This window comes from Canis lupus, chromosome 5 (genome assembly GCF_003254725.2).
Source record: "Canis lupus dingo isolate Sandy chromosome 5, ASM325472v2, whole genome shotgun sequence".
Classification (NCBI taxonomy): Eukaryota; Metazoa; Chordata; class Mammalia; order Carnivora; family Canidae; genus Canis; species Canis lupus.
Window position 1 is genome coordinate 9,311,672 of NC_064247.1, and position 24,077 is coordinate 9,335,748.

Genomic DNA, 24,077 nt, shown 5'->3' on the forward strand with positions numbered 1-24,077 from the left:
GATGAGGGGGGATTAAAGGCAAGCATTCCACAAGCCACGTCTCCAGTATCAGGGCTTGCACTGAAATATCAGGCATGGAAACAGGAGACTCCAAGTGCGGATACACTTTTGTATAAGTGCTGGGTGTAACTTCTTGGGCTCTCTGGCCCAGCATCTGCTTTGATCTGCCAGCATGGAGACTGCTAAGTGAGGTTCAAGCTGCGGCTAGCTCCAGACCAGCGCCCATCCCCCGCCAGCCCGACCAGATGTCACACACCAGTCCAGGCTCAGGCCTCTTCTTTCCGCTGGCACAAAGGGGAACGGGGCTGAGTTTCTGATAAATCAGATTCTGTGTTTATCTGATGCCTGAAAGCTCTTCCAGGTAGCACCACCCGGGAGAAGCATGCTGGTCCCCCTCAACTTAACTTCCCCTCCTGATAAAGTGCAGGTGGATTGTGGAATCACAGCAGGCGTTTTCAAATTCTAGGATGTAAAGAAAGGCAGGCGATCAGCCCCTTTGCCCGAGTCTCAGAACTCCTGAGAGTTGTGGGGGAAAGGCTCTGGATTGGGCAAGGAAAGAAAACACAGAGAAGAATGTCACTCTGCTGCTCAGAAGCCTCTCTTCGTTTCCTTTATTATTTAGAGCGCGCCCAACGTGGGAGTCAGGGAGTCGTGCAAGATTTGCCCCTCTTGTAGCCTAATGAGGAATCCGTGAGATGCATTCCACTTTACAGATGAAGAAACAGAGATCCGGAAGCTGGGTGACCCGCTGGAGTCATGTTGCCAGACAGTAACAGAGCATAAAACTGCCAGGCCCCCAAATTTCAGCTTAAACACTAGCTCAGCATGTTGACCTGCCAACCCTGATTATCTCCTTCCTCTCTTTCCCACCAGGTATTAGATTTAATTAAATTAGCAGATCCCCATCGCAACAAGCCTGGCCATGCAGCCTGGCCAGAACCCAGCCAGGGCAGCTACTCCCTCTAAATTCTGCTTCTCAATATAATTCAATCTTCAATAAGTCACAGATCGCATGTGAAGTGTTTTATACAAAGCATGGTGTGTTGGCTAGAACCAAGGCTGACGGTGGCTCTCGATGATTTCATTTTCCGTATAACTTCCTCTGCTTTTCCTCCGCGGCATCACTTCGCCCTCTCCATACTCTGATCTGCATTTTGTTTGATCCAGACACTTGGCTTCACATGCCGTCACCTCCAGCAATTGCATCACACATTTATATATATCTTACAGCATCACAGTCCTTATGCCACACAGCATAGGAAAAAGGAAAACTTATAACAGCATTTCTCACCTTCCTTGAACTAATTTAGAAAATGTGCTCTAAATTAAATAAATCAGGAACAAAAGTCTGAAATTGGAGATAGAATTTCGGGGGGGGGGTACTAAATAAATAACAAGGAAATCTTGCAACATGTTGGAAGCCTATAAATTTTATAGGTTGTTTCTTTAATAAAAACAAATTCAATTGCTAACAACACAGTATTATTAAGCCGCTAACATTTAAAAATCTAATTTGGCCTGCTCTGCTGCTGTTTATGTTGCATTCACCCAGGGTAAGGAAGTCAGGTTGATGGGTTTGGTTTGGTTTCTGAACCAGGCTAATAGAGCCCCCTTTAAAACCCAGTCTTTTTGCTTTCTAGGCATGCCTTGGTCCCTAATGAGTTACAGTCCCAGGTTGAAGATGGACATGGCAGACAGAAATTTAACACACACTCTGGTGCACCCATAAACATCAAGGCTGAGGGAGAGGAGGTATGTTTCCAGTTAAGTTAAAACTCCATGAATTCAAGATTCTCCACTCACAAGACAGTAATTCTCCTTATTTCATCACTAACTTACTTCAAATGTGTTTATACAATTTATTGCTACTGAACTTCCAGGCAACTGGTGTAGAGTTAATGAAACCCAGCTTGGAGAAGCTTTGGGCTTTGAACAACTAACCACAGTTTAAATGGTTATGACATGCGGTCAAAGCCACAGCCCAGCCCCACTGCAGTTTCTGTGTTAGGACCTAGTCAAAAACCTTGTCCTCTCACCTTTTGTGCCAAATAGATTGAAAAAGAGGAAAGCGCTGAAAAATAGCCTTCCATGTTTCTTCTCAAGGTTCCCAGCCTTTCTCCCTGACATTTTAACACATCTGTCTTACTAAATGCAGGGCAAAGCCCCTCCCCCCAGGCTCCAAGTAAATATTTTAGTTGCAGTTTGAATTGGCAGCCGGTTGAAATCCTGAAATCCAGTTTGAGTTTAATTGAACAGGGTCAGGCCTACATAAAGCAGTGTTGAGACAGGGGGTAAGGGGGAGGTATCCCGCAGCACTCCAAGTCTGACTCAGTGCGAGTCCAAAAGGCAGTTTCAGAAGGCACAGGTGACACACTGGACAGGAAAAGAAGTAAACTCGTCTTTCTGAATTACTTGGACATTGATTTTTTTTTTTTTATTAATCCTCATTGTCACATGGCATCCTCCCCCAGGCTCTGTCCATGTGGGAACTCCAGGAGGCTCCCTCTTTTTAAACAGGCCCATTTTGGAAGAGTAAAGGGGAGGTACAGGCTTTGCCACTGCCGCACAATAAAAGCCCCTTTTGAAAGCAGCACTTTCATTAACTTAAAGCAATCTATAGACTTAAAAGCATGGAGCAGTAAACTCCCAGAAAGGATCATAAAACAGCCAGTCTCAAGTTGGGTACACTTCAGTGCAATTTGCACGAGGCATTTTACTGTGAGCGGTGGCCGGGCCCATCTCCCTCCAGTAACCCCCTGCCCCTTATTCGGAGCAGCTTCTCTTTCTCTGGGCTTTCATGCCTTTCGCGCTCACAAAGGGGAGGCGGTGACTGGGGAGTCTCCGTGGGGTCACGGCTCCCTCCCGCCCTCCCGCTCCCGGCGGGAGAGCTCTCGAATTCCAAGCCTGCAGAAAAACAGCCTTGGAGCTTGGCCGCCGCCGGGCAGTCCAGAGGCCCGAGGCTGCTGCGGCCACTCGTGGGTCGCGCGTCTTCTGAGTCCCGGAAGCGCGGTCCGGCGGCCCGAGCGAGGGGGGCCGGGGCTGCGGGGGGCCGGGACCGTGGGCTCCGGATTGCAAAAAAAAAAAAAAAAAAAAGAAAGAAAGAAATTTCAAGTCTTCCTCTCGTCCAGCCCCTTACACGCTTTGCTTCCCTGGCTGGCCAGAGGGATAATAACCTCCCACCCGGGTCGGGACTTCTCTCCCACCAACGAGCTAGGCCTGAGCCGTGGGAGGGGAAAATGCGGTTGCGAGGTGCAGCTCGAGTGGGAGATCGCGAGTGCAGAGGCAGGAGGCCCCCTTCCCTTTCCCTAAGACCCCGAGGCCCCTGGGGGGCCGGATGGCAGGGCAGGGCGAGCCAGAGGGCTAGGGGCTAGGGCTTTGCGTAATAGATGTTTGAACACCATCATTTGCTCGGCTTTGGGGAGCGGAGGGTCACCCAGATCTGCCTCAAATGTGAAGCTTTTGGCTCCCACCCGCTGGAGAGCACTCGGAATCCGAAAAGTCAACACGCTGGCGAAGTCCCGAGACCAAGTGGGGTGAGGGTAGAGGACCCAGAGCGCCCCCGTTTCGCAGGCTGGACACACGGGCGGCCGGCGGGCGGGCTCCCCGGCAGCGCCCGCGGGTGGAGGGCCGGCGGCTCGGCGGGACGGCGGACTCGGAGCCCTTCCTGTCCCGGCCGCAGCCCGGCCTCCCCGCGCGATGCGGCAGCTCGCAGCCGGGCCCCCGCGCAGGCCGCGGTCCCTGCGGGCCTCCCGGGCCTCCCGCACCGCCCGCGCCGCCCGCGCCGCCCGCACCGCCCGCACCGCCCGCCGCGCTGCGCCCGCGGCCCCCCGAGGGCCTTCCGGAGCCCGCGGAGCCGCCAGGCTCGGTCCTCCGACCCACTCCGAGCCCTGCGGCGCTGCCCGGCCGCTTCCACCCGGAACGTCCCTTCGATTTGTCCGCTTCCCCGAATCCTTCTCCCGGGACCGGGTCCTGCGCGCCTCAGGTCCTCGGCTCCAGACCCGCTCCCCGGGAGCAGCAGCAGACCTTCGGGGCTCGCCTGCCACGGCCCCGGGGCAACTACTTTCATCGCCTGCCTACACGCCTTTCCACCCACGGAGCGAGGGGACCCGCTCGCGCGACCCTCCCCAAATTCCGATGGCCTCGATCCCAGGGCAAAATACTAGGGACGCCACCCGTCGCGCCGGGTGCAGCCTCAGGTGCAAGCTCGGGCCCCCAGCTCCGACCTGAGCCCCCTGCTCGGGCCGGGGTGTAGACTCAGCAGCCCTTCAGTCCCGCTTCTGCACAGCCTGACTCCTGCCACCCGAAGTCCGGCGTGGCCCTGAGTCCGGGCTGCTGCGCCCCAGCGCCCCCCGCCCCCCGCCGTTCCCAGCCCGGTCCCCGGCGCTCGGGAACCTCGGCTCCCTCGCCCCGAGCCCCGAAGGACCGCCCGCTTCCCTCGTCGCCGCCCCGGGCTCGGGAGTCCGCACAGCCCCGCTCGCCCAACCCCAAAGAAACGCAAACTTTGCGCGGCCGACTCGGGACTCCGCTCCAGCCCCTCAGCGCCCGGCTCTTGGGCGCTTCCCGTCCCCCCTTTTGCGAACTCGCGTCCCAGTTCTCGAGCCAGGAGGGCTCCCTCCTCCCCGACCTCGCCCTGGGCCCCGGCGCCTCCCCGACCTCGCCGCAGACCCCGCGGAGCCGCTGGTCCTGGGGCGAGGCCCCCAGCCCCGTCCCCACCGGCCCGCCCGCACAGCCCGCTCGGCCCGGCTCCCCGCGCGGGGAGGGACGCGGCCGCGGCTCCTGCGCTCCGGCCGCCCGCAGGCTGCTCCGGGCCGGGGGCGCCGAGCGAGCGCCGGCCCAGAGCGCGCCCGGGGCCGGCCCCCGGTTCCCACCGCGCCCGCGGGCCGCCCGGCCCGGCCCCGGCGGCTGCACCCGGGCTCCGGCCCGCGCCGGTCCCTACTCCCGGGCCCCCCGGCTCTCCCCGCCCGCGCGCTACGGCGTCTCGGGCCGCGGACAATGCGCGCCCGGCCGCGGGCCCGAGCGGGGCGAGGCGAGGCGAGGCGAGGCGAGGCGGCGGCGGCGGCGGCGGGGGCGGCGGGGGCGGCGGGGGCGGCGGCGGGGCTGCGCGCGGGCCGGGCCGGGGCTCGGGCCGGGGCTCGGGCGGGCCGCGCCGCTCCGGCCGCCTCCTTCCCGGGCCTCGGCGCCGCTCGCGCTGCTCCGCTCCGCGCTCTCCCGGCGCTTCCCCAGCTTCTCTGCACGCTCCCGCCGTCCCTCTCTGCTCGCTGCCTCCCTCCTCCCTGCTGCCTCCCTCTCTCCTCCCTGCTGCCTCCCTCTCTCCCTCTCTCCTCCTTGCCCTGTCGCAATGAATAATACTCTGGCTTGGGGACTGGAATAAAACACACGCGCTCTGAGGCAGCCGCCCGCAGCAGCAGCAGCCGCCGCCGCGCCGCCGCCGCCGCCTGCAAAAGCGTCTCTGACATGGAAATGAATGACAGCTTACCTGATGCCAATCTTCATCAGACTGACACCGGCGTGACAACACAGCCTATACTTCCCAGCACTGCTCGGGACGTCAGCGGCACAGGGACCCGCCCCCCGGAGCCCCCCCTCCTCACACACCTCCCCTCGCCCCACTCCCGCTCGCTCCCCACCCCCCGCGCCCCCACCCACTCCGGCCCGGCGCTCCCAGGCCCGCGCCGCAGCTGGAGTGTCTCCCTCTGCTGGAGGCTTCCCGGAGACGGCGGCGCGGGCCCGCTCCTGCCGGCGGGAGGCGGAGCGGCGCTGCGGAGGCGGCCGCGGACGGCGAGCCCGCCGCTGACCCGGGCGCGCCGGGGCCCCCTCGGAACCGGGCCGCGCCCCCCACCCCCACCCCCACCCCCACCCCGCCCCGCGCCCTCCGCAAACACGGCCTCCTGGGCTCCGCGGCTGGGAGGCGGAGGGGCTTTCCGTGCACCCCGAGACAACTCCCCCGAAATCAGGAAACTTAGAGCTGGCGAGGAGGGAGCCTCCCCTCCACCACCACTCCTTCCCCCCACCCCCCACCCTATTCCTGCCTGATGGCCTCATTTTTATGATTGCATTTGAATAATTCTCATTACCCTGGCCCCAGAAAAGGTGCTCGGATGACACTCTGGTTAGTTATTCCTATTCTCAAGAGCTTTTTCTGCTGTGGGCTTCCCGGGGCGTTCGGCTCACCGAGGGGGAGACTGTAATGGGGTGGGGCAGAGGGAGAGATAAAAGGGTGTAGAGGCTTTGTCAGTAAATCACCTCTTTGCAAATGCCTGGCAAGCCTATTCTAAGCCACTGCTATTTTCATTCTAAAAAGTACCGGAGTTCTGGGGGTCCGGGTGGTGTAATATAAAGGGAGCGACCAGCTGGGCTGTTTCAGCCTGGGCCTGCTAGGGTGGCTTCCATCCACTTCAAGGAAGAAATCCGAATTGGCGCGCGGCCCTCTAAGAAGGCCAGTGCAAGGATTTATGGTCATACGTGTATGTGCTTTCTTTCATTCCGCAAAGATTACAGTCCTACTAAGTGCCAGGCGTAGGCACCCAGCCACCTACAGATGCAGGACTTAGCACATGGCCCTCTGCATAAAGGGGCCCCCTTGACATTTGCTCCTTGCTGCCCTTAGAGGAGCTGGTTCAGCCACAGTCAGGCAGCGATTGATCCTCTGACCCCAGAGCAGGCAGGGGGCCTGGATAAAGCCTAGACAAAGACAGTGATGTAAGCAAGGGAAGCAGAAAGTGAAACCCAAGCAGGCCAGGTTTTCAGTAAAGAATCTGACCCAAGAAGTTGAAGGCTGCCCCATCAGTCTTTGCAGGCCTCTGGGTCACTCCTCATCTGCCTCCATCGTGGGCAAGGACGAGAGCTATTAGCGTTCCATGGCTCGGAAGAGGCAGTTGAGACCTGTTCTGCCTCATGTCCCAGATACACTAAATACTGCTTGTCCAGGTCTTCCCAGTCCCTCCCCAAATTCAACCTCCAAAGTTGCTTGTGGAAGAAAGTCTTCACCCAGAGCCCCCTTTATGGATGGAGTTGAATCCTCTCACCTTCACGTAGAACCTCCAAAGACTTCACTAGGTGGATTTATGTCACCCCAGCCTCTGATCTGTGGTCAGAGACTCTGGCTGCTGACAGCATAATCGCTATTATATATTATACATTGTATAATAATATAATAATAATGAATGCACTTGCCCTTTTTATGTAGTACAGAAGCAGCCAGATTCTCCAACCCAGAGGCTGGAGGTCAGGCTGCCATAAACTCTCAGAGGGAAGCCCTCTTCAGATATGGGAGGGGGAGGGGAGATCCATTTGCCCCCGCCCGGCCCGGGGCCCCTGGAGGGAAGGCTTTCTCTCTTTCTCAGGGCTCACAGTGAGTTGCTGTAGCCTGTAGAGTCAGAGGGGAGAATCAGGCTGAATGTAAATACTTAACCCCATCAGAGAGGTGTCAGTGAGCCATAAATAGTACTGCAGGCAACAGCCATGCATCACTGATTCACACTTGTCACACCCCTCATTTTCTGAGATCTAGTTCTGTGCCCAACTCTTTCTTGATACAGGAGATCTATTGCCATGAGCTGTTAATTTTTGGAGACTTTTAAAGTACCGTGATTTCTACTAATACCCTTTTGATGCCTTAAACGGCACATTGTAATTTAAAATAAATGTACTTGCTTTAACTACATTTGTAATTTGCAAAAGCTTAAAAAATGATTACCTAAATGTAACCATCCCTCCAAAATCATTCAAAGCAAATATTTGTCCTGTACCCACTGGAAGGAAGCTCAGCTGTGTGCACAAGCTAAGGAGAAAGAGCAGAAGCAAAGAAATTCAAGTTACAGTTCCTGTCCTCAAGGAGCTTTCATTCTAGTTGAAGAAGGCAGAGCACCACTATATAAAGCATTAAACGATAATAATATAAGAATCCAACAGACAAACACAAGCTAGTAAATATCTACTGAACACATGAATTGCCAATATGTCAAATTCCAGGAGTTCCATATCTAAATGTTGGCTCTGTCAGCGAGCAGAGAAGGGACAGAGTGGAAATTAAATCTGTAGAATTCACTTTACATACTCTACAGTCTCTCCCAAATCACCCTTCTGAGGATGAAGAAGAGGATGGAGCGGGGCACACATGTCATGTAAGTCACTAACACATCAACATTATGACCAAACAGGAGTCCCTACCCATCCAGCCATCACAAACACCGGAGTTCCTACGGTATGGTTCTGGGCCTTTTTCTCACTCTTGTCTGCACGTGATTCGTCTTTAGGATAAGCAATTCACACCAGCCCAGATTGTCTCCTATGAGCTGTGGATATGTATAATCAATGGCCTGAGTCCTGTCATTATCAGCCTGTGAATAAAATTTAAGCTTATCTGTATGCATCTGCTCAGGCCACCATAACAAAGTACCACAGGGCCAGCGGCCCAAACAACACTTATTTTTCCATAGTTCTGGAGACTGGGAGTCCAAGATCAAGGTACCAGCAGGATTGGTTCCTGGTGAGACCTCTCTTCCTGGCGTACAGATGGCACCTTCTTGCTATGTCCTTACATGGCCTTCCTCTGTGTGCACCAGAGGGAGAGAGAGATTTCTGATGTCTTTCTCTTCTTATAAGCACACCATTCGTATTGGATTAGAGAACCCCTTCTTAGGACTTGTGTTACCTCCTTAAAGCCCCTATCTCCAAATACAGTCACACTGGGAGTTAGAGCTTCACCACAGTTGAAGCTCTAACTGTGTGAACTTAGGGGAGGACATAATTCAGTTCAGTCCGTAACACTGTCCACATACCAGTTCTCTCTATTCTCAATTATTTTTTTTGATGAATCTCAATTGTGAGTTCTTTAAGGATGGGGACGATAACTACTTCATCTTAGAATCCTTAGAACCTTGATAAAGTGCTTAGTCCTGAAAACATTAAAGAAATACTTATCAAATTGAATTGGATGGAATTTATTTCTCCATCATTGCCCCAGCCCAGCTGAGGGACTTACCACCAGTCACCTGGAATATGAATATTTTGATGATTTCCTAATTGCTCTAATGCCACCAATATCCCCAATACTTCCTACATGCTATCACCAGAGTGTTCTTCCTAAAACAATTTTTCCCCTCAGGAAACCACTGTCTATAAGATTTAGCCTCAAATGTTTATTGGACTTTATGATAAAAAGAAGGGACTTGAAAGCCACCCTCCTTAGCATGGCATTCAAATTTTACTTCCTCATCTGGCCCTGGTCTACCTTTCAGTTAATCTCCTGCATCCCCACCTACGCCTCCCCATCACCACCTTCCATGGTTCCCAGTGTTAGCCCACGGACTTCCTGCATAGGTTCCTTGTGGAACTTCTTTATAGTTCTGGGTTCCTGGTTGAATCCTGGAGAAAGTTCATCTGGATAAGGGCCTAGGAATCTGTTTTAAAAGCTGCTGCATGAGGAGAATGAGAAGACAAGCTGCAGAATGGGAAAAAATACTTGTAAAAGACACATCTGATAAAGGCCTGTTATCCAAGAAATATAGAGAACACTTAAAATTCAACATTAAATAAATGAACAACCCAATAAAAACAGGGAAAAGATCTGAACAGACAACTCACCAAAGATATAGAGATGGCAAGTAAGTATATGAAGAGATGCTCAGCATTATTTGTCATTAGGGAATTGCAAATTGAAACAATAAGGTATCACTAACACCTATTAGAATGACCAACATCCAAAACTCCAACAACACCAAATGTTGATGAAGATGTGGAGCAACAGGATGTCTCATTCATTGCTGGTGGGAAGACAAAATGATACGGCTACTTTGGAAGACACTGTAGCAGTTACTTAAAAAACTTAATATACTCTTACCATATGATCCAGCAATTGTACTCCTTGGTATTTACCCAAATTTAAAACTCATGTCCACATAAAAACCTGCACACAGATGCTTAGAGCAGCTTTATTCATAATTACCAAATCTTGGAAGCAACCAAGATATCCTTCAGTAGGTGAATGGGATAAATAAACAACGGTACATCCAGACAATGGAATATTATTTAGCACTAAAAAGAAATGAGCTACAAACTATGAGAAGACATAGTAGAACTTTATTTATTTTTTTTCATAGTGGAACTTTAAATGTATATCACTCAGTGAAAGAAGCCAATCTGAAAAGGCTGTATAATGTATGACCAACTATGTGACATTCCACAAAAAGCAAAACTACAGAAATAGTAAAAGGATCAGTGGCTGCCATGGTCGTGGGGCAGGGGAGGGGAGGGGTAAAATGGCAGAGCACAGCAGGTTTTTAGGGCAGCAAGGTACTCTGTATGATACTATAATGGTGGATATGTGTCCTTAGACATTTGTCCAAATCCGCAGGATATACAGCGCCAAGAGTGAACTGTCCTGTAAACTGTGAACTATGGGTAATGATGTGCCGATAAAGGCTTGTCCACTATAACAAATATTCCACACTGGTGGGGTATGTTGATGGTAGTGGGAGAGGCTGTGGATGGTGGTGGGGAACGGGGGACAGGAAGTACAAAGGAAATCTCTGTAATTTCTGCTAACTTTGCTGTGAACCAAATATCACTCTAAAAAATAAAGTTTATTAATAAAAAAAAGAAAAGAAAAACCCACTTCTAGCCAGCCCTGGTGAAGCCAGGATAATCAGGGCCCTTTCGGCCCTCCCTGCACTTGCTCACGCTTTTCTCTCAGTCTTGACTTTTAATTCCCCCTTCCCCCTACCCACCAAAATCCCATGTGCTGTTAAGACTTAGCTGAAATACCATCTCTTTTCAAAACCTCCTTGCCCCTACCGCCCCCACCCCACCTCTAGCAGAGAATACCAGCTTTGGAGTCACATGGACCTGGCTCCAATCTTCACCCTGTCACAAGATAGGCACATATCTGGGAAGTCACAGATACTCTCCAAGTCTCGGCTTCTGCCTTTATGAAATGAGGATGATAATAGTATCCAGCTCATGAGCCCATGGAGATTAGATAAAATAATGAAGGCAGAGCTCAGCACAGTCCCTGGCACATGGGAGGCTCTCTAACAAATGGAGCCATTAGATTTAATAGCCCTTACCCAGGGCCTCCGCAGTACTTGCCTGCGCCTTTATTATAGTGCTTATTTAATTGGCCTGAGGAAGGGAGATATTGTGTACTGAGAATGCTGTGACAGGCTCTGAGGGCTGGAAACACAGATAATGGGAGCAATGAAAGAGAGGAAGGGGGTGCTTACTCTTCTCCTAAGGCCTCCTTTCTGACCCTGAAACCAGGTGGGGCTGGGGTACCGGGGCGGGGGCAGGGCCAAGTGAGGAAGATTCTGTTCCTGATGAAATGCATCAGGGCACACCCCTTAGAGCCGGGCTGGGGGGATCTGCACATTGCAAAAATGCATCTCCTAAAAGGTGGGGCTGCAGGATTCCGCTCTGAGCTGGAAGTTGGGATGTCTAGGCTCCTTGCCCATATCTGATTCACTTTTTTGACCCTGAGAAAGCCTCTCTCTCTACTCCCCCATTTCACTCCCATCCTCTGGAGCATGGGGGGATGCCACCTGTCTTCTGGGCACATGATAGACAATTAATTGGGTCGTGTCTCTAATCGGCTTCTCTAATATAGGAGCAATACGGTCCCCAAAGCCTTTCAAAAAAAACTTCATCTTTCTTCTGGTAGTGATGTACATATTGGAAGTTTCTTCAAGCATTGGCTGCCTCACACTCTCTCTCTCTCTCTCTCTCTCTCTCTCTCTTTCAAGGTTGCTACCCAGCCCTAACTCCAGATGAGAGGCTCTGTGGGAAGCAGGAAGGGAAAGAGAAGAGTTTTAAGTGATTTTGCAGCTCTTTCCAGTTTCTAGCAAGAGGTGGGCAGTATCACAGCCAGTTTGACGAAACTGAGAAAGAGGAATACTGAGAAAGAGAATATTTAGACTGTAAAATGCTATGCTGATTTCCAAAAAGAGCCACTTGTGGGAAATGGCATCCCAAGAGTTTGGCCACAAAAATTTGAGAAGGAAGGTACAAACCTGTGCCGTCCAACACACAGTGGCCACTAGCCACGAGCAGCTACTAAGCACTTGAAATGCAGCTGATCCAAACTGAGATGTGTAATCATGGATTTAGAAGACTTAGTATAAAAAAAAGAATGTAAAATAGTTCATTAATAATTATTTTATATGTATTAGATGTTGAATTGATAATCTTTTGGACACCTTGAATTAAATTAAAATAGGCTATTAAAAATCTTTTCACCTATTTCTTTTACCTTTTTTTAGTGTGATTGTCAAAAAAATTGTAACTTAATATATGACTTGCATTGTTGTTATTGAAGCCTCTCCTCTGGGCTTCATTTTTATCTTGATAAAAACTATGCTTGGATGCTGAAATTTTTACCATTTATCATGTAACACTCTGGCTCACCAGTTCTTCCAACTACTCTGCTTCCCAGCACCACCACATGGGATCAGCTTAGGGGTGACAGAGTGAGGGGAGGACAGCAGGACAGTCAGTGCCTCTTCCCTCAGACTGCAGAAGTTGCAAGAACCACCCCTCCTCCACTCACAGGGTTATGTGGAGTTTTGAAATGTCTACTCTCTCCAAAACAAAGACCTCTTCTCCTTGAAGACCTGTACTGAACCCTCGTCCCCCATCTCCTTCAGCCACCTCATCACCTTCAGAGTTCTCATGCCTGCTATCACCATGCTTGGCTCTATTTCCCTTGGCTCTATTCCCATTCTCACCTCCTCACCATTACCTCCTCACGGAATTGCCCGGCCTTCTGCTCATACCCTGGACCATCTCCTCCCTGTCTCCAGGGATGAACTCTAAGAGCATTTGTTGCCTCTGATGCTGCGTCCAACCTCTAAGCTTCCCTGAGCTGAGGATTTTGCATGGCCACGCTCTCAACTTCATTCTGGCAGCCAGACCTACAGCAGCCAGGCTGCTGGGCTCAGAGAACTGAGCAACAACCCTGGAAAGGGGTGAGGCCTCATTGTGTGAAGAGGCCAGTCCTGTCTTACCATGTTGCAGGGGGAGGGTGAGAAAAGAGTGACCAAATGAAGGAACAAGATACTCAACTTAGCCAGCACAGGGAGCATGGTTAGCCTAGCAAGGAAGATTAAAACGAAGAAGCAACAATAATAACAGCTAATATGTATTGATGATTTGCTCAGTGCCAGACTCCGAGCTAAGTGCTCAAGATGCCCTGCCTAATCACATTCCCATGGTGTCCCCATGAGGCTGAGATAAGGGGAGTAACTTGTCACCAAGTAACAAGTGTGTGGACTCAGGCAGGCTGCCTCCAGGACCCATACTTGGAACTACTTGGAACCACTATGCTGCACTGCTTCCTCATAAACATCAACATTCACATCTTCATTCATTTGTTCATTCTCTGATTCACTCATTCAGGATGCATACACAGATAGCCTCTAAAAGATGTTCCAGCTCATGGACTTCTATTCAGCATGTAGGCTGGCCAGGCACCTGCTAGGCCCTTGGGCTATAACGATGAGGAAAGCACAATCCCTGAACTCAGAGATCGCAGGTTTTCAGCAACCAAGGGAGGTGTAGGAAAGTCTAATTCTGTCTTCAGATCACACTGTTTTACAGGCAGAGAAACTGAGACTGGACAGGAGGGGGAAGGATAGGGTCAAGCTCAAATGTCTCCTGCCATAATGGGGCAAGGAAGAGTCAGCTTGCATTGTCTAACCAAACCAGGGTTTGTCATCCAGCTCCACCCTTCCCTGGAGGTTTTACAAACACACTGTGTCACTTCTTGGCTACAGGTCCTCTTGACAGACTCAGCATGTCTTCTTCTGCCTGCGTCCCCATTGGCTGCTATCACAATGCATAGTGGGAGTGTCAATACTCAAGTCAAAACTCATCCATTCCAGAAACTCTGCTTAATTCAGGACACTCATGTCCTGTATCCTTCTGAATTTGTGGGCTCACATTTCCACTATAGTAGTATGCACTTGAATGCTACTTTGCACATGTTCTTAAATTTCAAATATGTATGCATTAGCTCCCCAACTAGATTTTGAGCTTCTTAAAGGCAAAGACTACTTGTTGTGGTTGTCTTTTATATATATCTTACCTTTCCAATCTCCAAGCATTTGGAAGCAACCTCAGAGTATGTGAATTGCCTAATAAATACTGATGATCGACTGTGCACGGACATAACTTTGTGTGTCTGTCTGTCTGAATCAGTATGTATAGCAGGGATGTTTGTGTGTACAAGTATCAGTGTAAGTATGTGTGGATGAATTCTCCAGCTATTGCAGTCATGGAAGCTTAGACACACAGCAGCACAATCCGTCAGTTTCCAGACGTTATCTCTCATGATAATTTCCTGCCAAATCTTTGAGTTGCAATTAAGAAAGTAGATAATTTGAAACATTTTCCTCTGCATGTTGAGATGGATTATAATCCTAATTTGATAAAGACTCTTAATGACTCATTAGCCACCCTTGGCTTCTCCTCAGGTCATCCAACTTCCCAGGCACAGGGAGGCAGCAATGCTCAGGCCATTACATGTTATTGCTTCAGCAGCACTAAAACCAAGACACAACAAAGCCACAATAGCACACCACAGCGCCACAGCCCTTGAATTCTCTTTTCTTCAGCTCCTAGATTTGGGCGTTGGATTTTCTTTTCCTGGCGTTGAACAAAGCCTCTAATTTCTTGATAACCAAAATGTTTTCCCTGGGGTCTTTGTACACTGCCCAAGGTGGCATGTACAATGTACTGTAGCCTTCCCTCTGCATAATGACAGAGGAAGACTGTTCTCAAATCTCCAGCCTCTAACCCCATAATAATTTGTTTCCTAGGAAGTGATTCCCCAAGTCCAAAGCGTAGGATTCCTGGGAGCAAGGACTATTTCAGGTTGTTTACAGATGATAACCACATAAAAGCCCCCTTTCTACTTTGGCTGACCAGGGATCAGAAAGCACCAAAGGCCTTTTGGGAGGTTACCCCACCCATTTATTTCCTTCTCTCCTGGCAGAGTGACACCTCTTCCAGCCAAGGTGTAAATAATTAAATTCTTCACAGGACCATGGTTTCTTCCCTTGGGTTGCCCAGTCTAGAATTGAAGAACCCTGACTCTCAGAAAGTTCTTCCTCATACATGGACTCATGTGGATATGTATGCAGCATACATGGACACACACACGTCACAGATGTTCCTGTAGGATGCACATCCACACAACCACAGCAGCACAGAGACAGCATGGATATGTGTGCAAGGACTTTAAACGGCCCTTGATCCTGAGATCTGATAGGAGAGTAAGGAGGAGAGGGAGGCTTAGTCAACCAGCAAACATCTTTGTTGCATGCCTACTACGTGCCAGGCACTGTGCTAGGGAACAATGTGGCCAAAGAGAATGGAGACGCTGGGGGTGATCAAACAAAGTCAGACCAGTGGTTGCTGCCCTCAGATTTGTAGCAGGTGGGGGTGGCATCTGTAGTCCCCATCAGACTTCTGAGCTCAAATTCCCTTCCCATCCCTCCCCCATGTGTGTTCTTACTCCTGTCCCCACTCTACTCTATCCCTGATGTCTACAGGGTAGGCTTGGGTGAGATAAAAAGCTTCCACTCCCCCATCCCTCTCCCCCCTTGCACATTTGATCAATGTGACAAATGCTTTCTGGGCAGGACCCCTGAGGCTGTCTTTGCTGCCACCCACCCCTCCTTCCTTCCCAATGAGTCCAGGGAGATCTGAGCAGAGGGGTGATGGATAGCCCTGTCTTATTGTTCCAGACTCCAAATCCAACAGGGGCCTGGGAGAGCTGTATAAATCAGAGCTTGGGCTGGGCTCTCACCAGCGTGAGGGCTCAACAAGAGGAATGGAAGGCGAGGGACCATAAAACTGTCTGTGGGCTAAGTCGTTTCATTTCAAGTCAGGGCCAGGGAGAGAAAATGTTTGGTTCTTGGGAGACAGACTCATTTGAAGAGGATGGATAAGCTGGTGGAGGTCTGCATGTCTGCATGCTCAGAGAGAGGGAGGCTGAGGGAGACCAGTCCCACAGGAGGGGGTACTAGACAAGTTGTCCCTCACCTCTGGTGATTTTGGAAGCTTGTTAGGTAAATGGCAGAGTTTGTTAACATTCGCACCATCCAAGAGGGTGGGTATACTCATGTCCCAAACTTTGATGTGGTTTGGGAAAATTGATCTCTAGTGAAAAGAGAAGATTTTCGTCCCAGATAGCTAATAATTTTCCCTTCTTTGAGGAAGGAACAGATGGGGGTTAAAAAGAAAAAAAAAAAAAAAGGCAATGCTGGATATTAGCTCTAACTGTGATGAAACCAGGATCAGAGAGCCAGGAGTCATTACCATTTCATTTACTGAAACCTTATGGAAGAGCTAGTGTGTGTCAGGCACTGTGCTAGGTGGCGGGGGCACAGAACCACGGGGGCCTGTTCTCAAGGAGCTCCCAGTCTAGTGGGAGAGACAGAGAGGCAGTCTTGTAAATCAATGGCATGTCGTTCAGTATCCTTTGTCACAGCACTTGTGGTAAATTGCTGCATTTATTGATTTGCCTGTAATTCTCCCCTCATTAGACTGGAAGCTCCTTGAAAGGAGAAAGGGAAGGAACCAACATTTGAGTGTCAATTATAAGCTCTCATTAGGCATTTTAGAGTCATTGCATATCCACCATAACTCTTTACGATATATTTTATTATCCTCATTTTACAGATAAGAAGATTGAGGCTCAGAAAGGTTAATTCACTTGCCCAAGGCCAGAGGTAGTATGTGGTATGTGGGAGAGCTGGGACTCAACTCAAGTTAGTACGTCCCCACACAATGCTCACAGGCTCTCATACTGCACCTTCATCTCCTGAAGCTGTAGCCAACTCAGGAAGCTGTTGACTATATACAGGAGGGAGGGGCACAGAGCTGCATGTGGCTAATCTGGGTGGGAGGGTCAGGAAGACTTTGCAGAGGAAGGGATTACTGAACAGTTCTAAAGAACAAATACAATTTGCCAAAATGACAAGAGATGAAAGTCAATGTAAGTGGAAACCACATGTGCAAAAATGATGTGGAGGCATGAAATGGCGTCATGTGTACTGGCCATCTACTCAAGGGCTCCCTGCCTCACCCATGACCTCCTTTCCCCTTCCCGTTTCAGGCCTAAGAAACAAGAGCTCATCAGTGACCCAATGGGGCATCTGTACTACGTGGTGCAGTGTGTTTCTTTTGCTGTTATTGTCGTTACCTTTCCTGGGACTAGATTTTGAGATCCAGGGAGGATCCAGTCTACTTTACTCATAAGCATAATTCCAATATCTAGAATGGTGCCTGACTAATTTTGGAATGAGTGACAGAAGAGGACGACAAAAAGGGGATGTTTTCTACATCTCTGCCTTTCCATGAGGCTGGTATAATTGGGCCAGACTAGGAGTCCCTCCTGTTTGGGGTGACGGAAAACAATTTTAAGGCCAGATAGGCACTGAGATAGGATGAAAGGAGGTAAGGCCCAGGGTCCTTGAGCAGTTGGCAAAGGCAAGCCTTGCCTTCTATCTTCCTTGCTTCCTCCCCTCTAGAGTTCAGGAGCCAAATTTAGTATGTAGACTTAGAGAAAGGGGGCCACAGAACTGACCTTGGACCTGCCCCTAATCTTCAGCTCATGCTAACAAGACGAGTCTTTGTGGGACAGAAGCTTGAGGAACACCAATATTTAAGGAGTATCACAAAGCAGAGGAGCCTACAAGGGAAACTGAGGAGAGCCCAGGGAGCCATAAGACCCAAAATGACACCCAGTTACCCACCCATCTTCTTCTACAGCTTAGTGGCTATCACCCCACAGAAGTCTGTGGATCACTTGTGCAACTTCTAGAAATGACAGAGGTATTAACTAAGGACAAGAATGAAAGAAACAAAACAGTGGGTTAAAGAGTTTCACGGTTTGTAAGCAAAACAAAGAGGGAAGAGTGGTACTGACTCAACAGAAAGAGGATATCACAAGCCAAGGGCCTGTAGTAGGGGCTGATCTACTCTGCAGAGCCCTGAAACATTCAGCCTTCAGAGGCACTAAGTCCCATGGCCCTGAGGCCAGATACCTGGCAGGAGAGGGGGCATTGGTGGGAAGTCTGTTTATAAGAGGGGTCCCTACCCCCATAGACAGACAGCCAAATTTCTCTGTCCTTCAGTAAATGAGACTTTTTTTTCTTTGGAGGAACTAAATAAGAACCATACTGGACTTGGGAACACCAAGTATGGTGGTGAATTAAGGGGAGATCTGCATGCTGAACTGTGTGACTATTAGTCCTTTCTCTGGCCTTGTTGGCAACTTCCCATGACCGCCAACAAGTAGACTGGAAGATTCTTCTTTGAAAACTGAATAACTCCAGGGAGAACTCCAGTTACTGTTATTTGAAGTTCCCTCAATAAAAAGACTCATTTTCCATCTGAGCACCCTATCTGAAGCCCACTAGTTAACAAACTCTGCCATTTACCTAACAAGCTTCCAAAATCAACTTTCAGTGTCTCTTTCTTAAATATAAATAAGCAGTCAAGAATCAGCAGATACTTACAGAAAGACTCAAGCTTGATAAAGGGAGACTGAAAAAAAACAGATAAAAAAGAGATCTGAGGTGATAGAGATTTTGCAAGGAGGAATAAAAAAGTTCAAAAAAAGCAATAACATCAATTCAAGAAGGTAAGAGCTTGCATCTATAAAGCAAGGAGAGATTACAATTAAAAAGGAAAAAAATAAATGAAAAAAGCCTCTCTGAAATTAAAAATATAATTACAACTTTTTTTCAAAAACTCCTAAGATTTAGAAGACAAAGTTGAGGAAGATTTCCAAGAGGGAAACAAAAGGGAGAGAGAGATGAATAACAGAAGAGAAATAAAGGACATTAATCTCCTCATTAGCCCACCACAAAGACTAAAATGAAAAAAAGAGATCTGGGATCCCTGGGTGGCTCAGCGGTTTAGCGCCTGCCTTTGGCTGGGGCACGATCCTGAAGTCCCAGAATCAATTCCCACGTCAGGCTCCCGCATGGAGCCTGCTTCTCCCTCCTCCTGTGTCTCTGCCTCTCTCTCTCTCTCTCTCTCTCTCTGTCTATCATAAATAAATAAATAAATCTTTAAAAAAAGAAAAAAAGAGATCTATCAAAGCCTACCACCATCATCATTGTGATTTTATAAGACTGACGTGCTGCCCACTGCACTAAGGTAGCCAGTTTTTGTGATTTTGAATCATGAGGGATAAATAAAAGTTCCTACAATCTTCTAAGGAGAAAAAGAACCAGGCAAAAGAAACAAGAATAAGAATATTAAACTTCTCCAAAAGCAGCATCAGATGTTAAAAGATAACAGAGAAAGGTCTTCTAAATTCTGAAAGAAAATTCTTTTTAGTCTAGAATTCTACACACAAATAAATTATCAATCACACATCAGAGTAGTATATATTTTCAGGTAGTCAGTATCTCAAGACAATTACCTCTAAAGTACTCATTCTTAAGAAGTTATTGGAGAGAGGTGCCAGGCTGGCTCAGTGAGTACAGCATGTGACTCTTGATCTTGGGGTTGTTAAGTTCGAGTCCCATATTAGGTGTAGAGATTACTTAAAAATAAAATCTTTTAAAAAAGAGAAGAGAATGGAATTTAGCAATTTAGTTTGATGATAATGTAATAGTGAAGACAGCTAATTCAGGAAATAGGGGCTCCAACATAAGAAGGCGATAAAGGAAATATTCAAAATGATGGTAAAAGGAAGCCTCAGAATAACAGTTATGCAATATTCCAATTCTAAGAGCAACCAATCCAGATCGGAGCAGAGAAACAGGAGGTTCTTGGAGGGACAACTGTAAAGGGGAAAAATGGAACAAATGGGCTTGAATGTATGCAACATGGTATTAACAAGTATGCAGTGGAATTGTTGAACCATTTGAAAAAAATTATAAGTACATTTAAGCATAAGGTCAATTAAAAATGAGGCAACTATTAATTCCAAGAGGAACAAAGAATTGTACAAAAGAGAACACACGATCACAGTGTGCTACTTGACTCAGGAGTAAATAATATTTGTGTAGTCATGAGTACATAAACACTAAATATCAACGTAACAAAAAAAGGTTTATGTTGGAGTGGTAGAAGGAGGGGAAGTGCAGGGATGGCATTGGAGGGTAAAGGGTGGGAGAAACTAAGGTCTCATCTACCATGGTAGAGAGTCAATATACAATTTCTAAAATTGGCAAATCAAAAGATAGCAGTATAAGCATAGCATTTTAAAATATGGCAACACTTACAAATGAGAAATAAGCTGAAAGAGTTGAGGTTGACTGACTTGAGGAGCGGGACTTGGGAATGTGAAGGGCTGAGGCAAGGCAACTGCTGATTTCCAAATTGTGTATAAGCGTTCTTTGATTAAATTGAAAATTAAACTTTTTTTAAAAAGATTTTATTTATTTATTCATGAGACACAGAGAGAGAGAGAGAGGGAGGGAGGGAGGGAAGGAAAAGCAGGCTTCATGCAGGGAGCCTGATGCGGGACTTGATCCCTGGTCTCCAGGATCACACCCTGGACCAAAGGCAACCACTAAACCACCAAGCTACCCAGGGATCCCCGAAAATTAAACTTTTGAGAGTCTCTCTGGCTCACATACAGTCTAGCTTAGCTTCTTATGATAAAACATCAGATGATAATTTGGGGCCAAAGTTCTGGCTGAAATAAAGGATGCATTTTTATGTGTGTATCTGCATATATCCCTTGGAGAACTGACATGGTAGTGGGTGGTCAATAGGCTTCAAAGATTAAGAAATCTGATCCTGACCTATGGTTGTGGACATCACAGGCAATTTTCAAACATATCATATTTCATGTTTGACTGAGCATGCTGGTCTCTCTGATTACAATAAACAAACTTCCCAAGCCCCTAACAAGGTGAACGTCTCTTCAACCTTTAAAACTCTCCTAAGCTATCATCAATTCTAGAAAGTCCTTCCTGATGCCTCCTCTCTGAAGAGTTACTTGTTCCCTCTTTCAGCCTACTTCTGAATCATCTGTGTCTACGTCCAGCAAAGCATCCCAAACCCCGTGATTCAGTTAGAAGTAAGCTGTCTCTCCAGCTACTCTATGATTCTGTCTATAGTCTGCAGTTTGTGCTAGTTATGCTGCAGGATAAACAACCACAAAATCTCAGTCACTCACCACACAACGGTTTATCTCTCATCATGTTATATGTTGGCTGTGGCTCTGGCTCCACTTCATATCATCTCTTTATGTGGGTCTTATTCTGGACAGGCCATTCTCCTGGCAGAGAGAAAACAGAAAATGTCTATGGGACCACAAAATGTTCCTGAAAGCCTTTGCTCAAAAGTAACCTATCACTTCTGCTTAATTTTTATTGGCCAAACCAAGTCACATGACAAAGTCTGATGTCAATGGCACAGATAAGCATAATTCCATCGCAGGGAGGGGCAGCAAATAATTGGGTGCAATAATACCATCTACCACAATCTCCTCTTTGTTGGAGTCCACATCTTATTTTTTGTATCCTGGGCCTAGCACAATGCTTGGCACCAAGTAGTATTCAGGGCATCTTCATTGACTTAAACTGAATTGTCAAATAATAACTTAGCCTAGTATTACATCCTGAGAACAGAAGGAGATTTGGAAAGGGCTTAATATAGAGCTAGGAGGGTATCAACAACAAGTTCATGGTATGTGGAACAGCACCCTAGACTTGGGTGTCAGTTCAGACTCTAAAAGTCATTACACCTCTCTGGGCTCATCTTTAAAATGAAGGAGATGAAGGAGAGGATCTCTAGGATCCTTTCCAGTCCTAACTTTTCAGGAGTCTGTCAGAGAACACCTCCACCTGAGTTCCTTCCTATCTGCTTGCCAATCTGCCAAGTTCTAGTAGTTATGTTAGTCAGTTCTACAACTGAGAAGAAAATAAGCCCTAAAGTCACGTCACACGCTAAAATGAATTTCTAAACACTGAAAATTCAATGATAACAATAAGACAAAATAAAACTGTACTTCAAAAATGAATGTGTTTTCAACAAAAATGTTAAGTGGCAAATGTTTTCTTTTAAACAAACCATTTTCTGTTTTGAGCACATTGTTTTAGACAGAGGGATATCCATTACATGAAAGTTACTTATCACGACATTGCAGAGGGGTGATTACACATCTGAATGTACCCACACTGAGTTCTGGTTCACAAATGGAAATCATAACGTAAGTAGAAACTGCCTTGTACATAGTGAGAGTTTGGTGTTTGTTGAATGAATAAATATATGTCTTGGTTTGACTTCTTGGGCACTGAAGCTAACATTACCAATCCAATGTAGCTCTATTCAACTGTATCTGGACCTGGTCTTGATTATGCTTTAAAGCTTTTAGCAAAAAAAAAAAAAAAAAAAAAAAAAACCTAAAAAGGTTTGAGAAATCCTGTAGCTGATGGGCTGACATACTAAGAGAATTATTTAACAGATCTTGGGTCCTCAGCCCTGTGTTCTCAACAGCAGAAGGCAAACGTTGTGATGACCCTGTTTGATTAAAGAATTTGTACTTTTAAGTTTCCACCCATAAATCAGGGATGCCAATACAGGTATCCATCACCACCAGATAATAACAGCATGTGCATATCATTTACTGTATTCTGATTTCTTTACATATGTTAACTTATCACAGCAACCATAGGAAATGGGTTCTGTTATCATCGTCATTTTACTGATGGGGGAATCAAGGCACAGAAGGGTTAATTAACCTGTCCAGGGTCACACACTGGGCTAGACTTTGAACTCAGGACATCAGGCTCTAGAGTCTTCTAAAGTCCTCTCTACATTATATTGTCTGAGGGGGCAGCAGGCTACCAAGTGGGTTGGATTCATTCTTGGATATAGATATAGCCTGAAATCATAAGCATATCATCAGCCCCTCATCTATAAAGATCCTTCCCACCTGTCCCCACAGCAGCCCGGGAGACTATGGCTTCCACCTTCTAATCATGGGTGCCATGAGGAAAGTGAGTGTGACTGGCTCCCTCAAATACCAGAAAGGATAATTTTTCAGGTGTATATCATTGATCCTTAGCCATCTCCAAATTTCTGGATTCCATGCCCCCTTGCCTAGATGAATATAAGGAAAGGTAACCTCTCCCCGGTACAGCAAGGTCCACTTTATAGTGGTCCGAGCACAGCAATCACCACATCAGGCTCTTTCCTGTAAAAAGCAATCAATACTGTCCCATCCCACATCCTCACCCTTTCCTGCTCCTTGGTCTATAACTGCTATTGATTACATCAGAGCTGGGAAGCAAATGCCAAGATATATCAATCAATCACCAAGGTACCAAAGAGACTTTATTAAAACCATTACACCTTCTTCTGTTTTCCTGCCCACCCCAGTTTCCTCAGCCCAGTGGCCATTTCTTTTGGAATGTTTCCAAGAACTTTGCAGACATGATCTGATGGCTGGTGGAATTTCCTCTATTTGGGGAAAATTTAGACCCAGAGAAGGCGCAAGAACAAGTCCCATGGTGAGAAGATGGAAACCAGGTGTGTGAAAATATGTGCATGTGTCTGTGGAGTATATATATATGAAAATGTGCATGTACATATGTTTGTTTAAAGAAAAATCTAGAACTTAGTCACATTTCAGAAACATTTTGTAATTATCGCTGAAATTTTTACAAATCAATTCCTTCTGGTCGCTTAATGTCCTTCACTAAGTGGTTTAATTGTGAAATTTCACTTTATAATTGGGTTCATTTTAATGCAGAAAAAGGTAGATTTGCATAAGCAAATGACAAACAGTTAACAAAATCCATTAGCAGAGACACAGGAATCCAAAGAGCCACACACCCTGGGTTGTCAGTTTAGAATCAAAACCTGTGGTAAGAAAGTCCCTGGCCAAACTCAGATCAAGTTCTGCTGCCCCTAACCAAACAGAGGGAAGGAGGAAAAGCATTTCAAATGCTTTAACATATTACTAAAACAATAGGAAGCCTGCCAATGTGGCAGAAGAGACAAAGTAAAGGAGGATTTCTGTTTGTCAATGAAAGACCAAAGACCATTTCTTTGAAACTCCAGTCAAGGATTTAAAAAGAATCACCAGTTTTTCGTAGCCCTTTGAC

General features: G+C 47.6%; 1 protein-coding gene across 18 annotated transcripts in view; it reads right to left on the reverse strand.

The window, feature by feature from the left end:
• The window catches only part of PKNOX2 (PBX/knotted 1 homeobox 2), a 309,171-nt gene that overhangs the window by 252,989 nt on the left and 32,105 nt on the right, over window positions 1–24,077 (reverse strand). For 12 of the 18 annotated variants that reach the window (XM_025465054.3, XM_025465056.3, XM_035715757.2 and 9 more), the window contains exon 1: window positions 5,477–5,619. The gene's annotated coding sequence lies outside the window, so the exon portion shown is untranslated. Of the gene's footprint in view, window positions 1–5,476; window positions 5,620–21,142; window positions 21,245–24,077 lie in introns of those variants that run through there. The other 6 variants (XM_049109791.1, XM_049109793.1, XM_035715754.2 and 3 more) reach the window with 3 other exon arrangements.